Raw genomic sequence first — 4334 nt, 5'->3', positions numbered from 1 at the left:
ACATTGAATAACATCGGAGAGAGGCTACAACCCTGTCTCCCTCCCTTCCCAACCACTGCTTCCCTTTCATGTCCCTCAACTCTTATTACTGCCATCTGGTTTCTGTACAAATTGTAAATAGCGTTTCATTCCCTGTATTTTATCCCTGCCACCTTCAGAATTTGAAAGAGAGTATTCCAGTCAACATTGTCTTAATGAAACGAAATCCTCGCAAAACTATGATGTGGCATCGGCTTGAGTGGTGGACTTTGTAATTGATGATATCCTATTATCTGCGTTTGAACAGTGATTCTCAAACCAGGCATAAAAACTATAGTTATCAAGTTTGCATAAGCTTATCAGCCTGTCGCGAAGACATGAAGCATATTTGGTTAATCGTTTCAGATCAAAGGGGTTGTTGCGGTACCGAGTGGTGCAGTCGCTGTGGTTTCGAAGTAAAGAAGATCGACCGATTTCGAACACCAGTGCTTCAATTTTAAACAAGAGCTGCTTACACATTCCGGCTGGCTGCTCCATCGATCCGCTGATATCACTCTAAGGGAGATAGTGTGTGAATCCATTCACCCAAGCGAGGAGTTTGTTTTTTAATAGCTACAGATCGGAGTCGTCTCGATCGACGGACGCAGTTCCATGTCAACCAGACCGGGACAAACATCACCAACGAGCCGACACAAATAAAACGCCACAGTGACAAGGCGATTTGAGGTACGTGTCGTTTGTACGAAAACATAATAGCATCAAAAAATGGTTCAAATGGCTCTGAGCACTATGGGACTTAACTTCTGAGGTCATCAGTCCCCTAGAACTTAGAAGTACTTAAACATAACCAACCTAAGGACATCACACACATCCATGCCCGAGCCAGGATTCGAACCTGCACCGTAGCGGTCGCGCGGTTCCAGACTGTAGCTCCTGGAACCGCTCGGCCACTCCGGCCGGCTATAATAGCTTCAATCTGGTAACTGTCATAGAGCTGTGATTTGATTGTGTGTTTTAAATTATTGGGATTTAGGACCGCTTGTGGTTATGTAATATTTTTAAGTGCAATGTGTCGCGATTTGTGAAGTTAATTTCTTTTTTTTTTTTTTTGCGTGGTATGTTGTGCACTAAATCGCCAAATCGCTTTCTTTAGTTATTTGGAGACCGCAAGCTTATGCATCTTACGGGAGCAAACATTGTTGCATGTATTTTGGTGAGGTAGACTTCCAAACCAAGCTTGTGTCTAACGTTCGTGGGGTTTTCACCAGACAACCGCTCGCGTCTTCCTTCCAACTGCGCTTTCCGTCCAGCGAGATAGTTAAGTATTCACCGTTTCCGTTTCGAGGCGTGATTTGAAGCTGAATTTCGGTTGGCCACTGAACTTCTTTACAATCAGATGTCTGCGGAGGTGATTAGCTTGCTCAGTTACCTAATTATCTTTTAGCGACTTATAACAACTGCTTTGTCTACGCGCGTGTAAATTGATGACTTACATTCTACTCGTTTTACATAAAAGTTACTTTTCTGTTCATCAGGCTATCATTGTATGTTGTGCCTTGCGACCTGAACCCACTGGTTTCTTAGAAAAAGAGGGGTGTAGAGAACAGCTAATCGGGCTACCCTAAGTAATTTCGCGTCCTTTCGTCCGGATCACGTTTCCCTATGCGTGGTGGTTTCGTATCAAGCAGATGTGATTAGTATTCTTTCCTTTTAAGGAACTTCTTTTAGCTACATCTGACTTACTTGTTATTTTAGTCAGACGCATTCCAAAGATGGTTATTGCCTGCCTGTTACAAGGACTGTGTTCCTATCATATTATAATTTTTATAAAACACTTTCGTTAGATCACTGTTGAATTTTTTACTTAATTAGTTATACTTTTAACAAAGGAAAAGATCGATTATCAGTAAGTGTTGTTAAAATGTTTTAGCTAATGGATGGTTATGCCTTAGTAGCTCAACGTATTGTTGACCTAATTAGTAAAGTTACTTTTCCTGTGCAGTGTTAATAAAAACTTCATACGAATGATGTTGAATCGTTATTTTGCCCTATCCTTCAACTCCCAGGCAACCTCACGCCAGTAGTGTGTACAACTAAGCTAACATAATCTTTGGAACACTCAAAGTTAATACATGTAAGGAAGCCTTAGTTTCTGTACGGCACTCGTAAATACTAAACTGTGTCTACGAGTACACCGATTTTTATAATCACTGACAAACCAACAGCAGAACTGAGACCATCTAATCTTGATACTAGCGTTTAGTAACTTACGACTTAGACCTACATACACTACTGGCCATTAAAATTGCTACACAACGAAGATGACGTGCTACAGACGCGAAATTTAACCGACAGAAAGAAGATGCTGTGATATGCAAATGTTTAGCTTTCCAGAGCATTGACACAAGGTTGGCGCAGGTGGCGACACCTACAAGTGCTGACATGAGGAAAGTTTCCAACCGATTTCTCATACACAAATAGCAGTTGACCGGCGTTGCCTGGTGAAACGTTGTTGTGATGCCTCGTGTAAGGAGGAGATATGCGTACCATCACGTTTCCGACTTTGATAAAGGTCGGATTGTAGCCTATCGCCATTGCGGTCGAGATGGCAGGCATCTTATCCGCATGGCTGTAACGGTTCGTGCAGCCACGTCTCGATCCCTGAGTCAACAGATGGGGGCGTTTGCAAGACAGCAACCATCTCCACGAACAGTTCGACGACGTTTGCAGCAGCGTGGACTATCAGCTCGGAGACCATGGCTACGGCTACCCTTGACGCTCATCATAGACAGGAGCTCCTGCGATGGTGCACTCAACGACGACCCTGGGTGCACGAATGGCAAAACGTCAATTTTTGGATGAATCCAGGTTCTGTTTACAGCATCATGATGGTCGCATCCGTCTTTGGCGACATCGCGGTGAACGCACATTGGAAGTGTGTATTCGTCATCGCCATACCGGCGTATCACCCGGCGTGATGGTATGGGGTGCCATTAGTTACACGTCTTGGTCACCTCTTGTTCGCATTGACGGCACTTTGAACAGTGGACGTTACATTTCAGATGTGTTACGACCCGTTGCTCCAGCCTTCATTGGATCCCTGCGAAACCTTACATTTCAGCAGGATAATGCACGACCGCACGTTGCAGGTCCTGTACGGGCCTTTCTGGATACAGAAAATGTTCGACTGCTGCCCTGGCCAGCGCATTCTCCAGACCTCTCACCAACTGAAAACATCTGGTCAATGGTGGCCGAGCAACTGGCTCGCCGCAATACGCCAGTCACTACTCTTGCTGAACTGTGGTATCACGTTGAAGCTGCATGGGCAGCTATACCTGTACACGCCATCGAAGCTCTGTTTGACTCAGTGCCCAGGTGTATCAAGGACCTTATTACGGGCCAGAGGTGGTTGTTCTGGGTACTGATTTCTCAGGATCTATGCACCCAAATTGCTTGAAAATGTAATCACATGGCAGTTCTAGTACAATATATTTGTCGAATGAATACCCGTTTATCATCTGCATTTCTTCTTGGTGTGGCAATTTTAATGGCGAGTAGTGTATTGCCTCTCCAGAATCCCTGGAAATGTGCATCGTCGTTGCAGAAACGTCCTGTACAGTTTCATATCGGTAACAACGCCGCTGGTGGCCTACTCCAGATCCTCTGTGGCGGCGGGAATCAAATAACAATAAAGAAACCGTGAACCCTGCCTTTGATAAGAGGGAGGCAGAAACGTATCTTGGGGACTGCGGGGCGGGCGGTCCGCGGCTGCCTTGGCGAGCAGACACTTCCTCCAAATTAAACATCGACCCGGAACGGAAGCGAGCTTTTAGCATAAACGTCGAAACGCAGCCGGCGACCCCGCGCCGTGCGCTCGGCAGCTCACGGGCGCAGCGCATTATCCTCCGCGTGTGGCGCTTTTGTGTTCTATCAAATTCACAAAGGGAAACGTCAAGTTTTCCTTATAAGTAACGTACTTAGGCGTGCGTTACGCCACGTGAATATTGCACGTTTGTTTTGACGTACGCCGGAGGCGCTCTCTCCTCGGCGACGACTCTCCCCACCCCCCACTACCTCCGCCGCTCCACCTCGCGTACGAGCAGCAGGCCTGTCCTGGCGACAGTCGTACGCCAGTAATGCAGCGTGAACGAGCACAGACGTACGGAGCGCAGCACCTCAAAGCAGAATTTTGAATGCCATTTTACAGTGGCTCGGAGCGGCGTACGGGGTGTATATCTTGGCCCCTGTGTACGGACCGACACAAAAGAAAAGATGTCTGAGCTAGCTCGCTGTGTAACCAACATGAGAGGCATAGGCTGAGTATGTTGATTACGACGACTGCCGGTCCCTTGCAT

Source organism: Schistocerca serialis, chromosome 9, assembly GCF_023864345.2.
Source record: "Schistocerca serialis cubense isolate TAMUIC-IGC-003099 chromosome 9, iqSchSeri2.2, whole genome shotgun sequence".
Classification (NCBI taxonomy): Eukaryota; Metazoa; Arthropoda; class Insecta; order Orthoptera; family Acrididae; genus Schistocerca; species Schistocerca serialis.
This window is presented reverse-complemented; position numbering follows the sequence as displayed.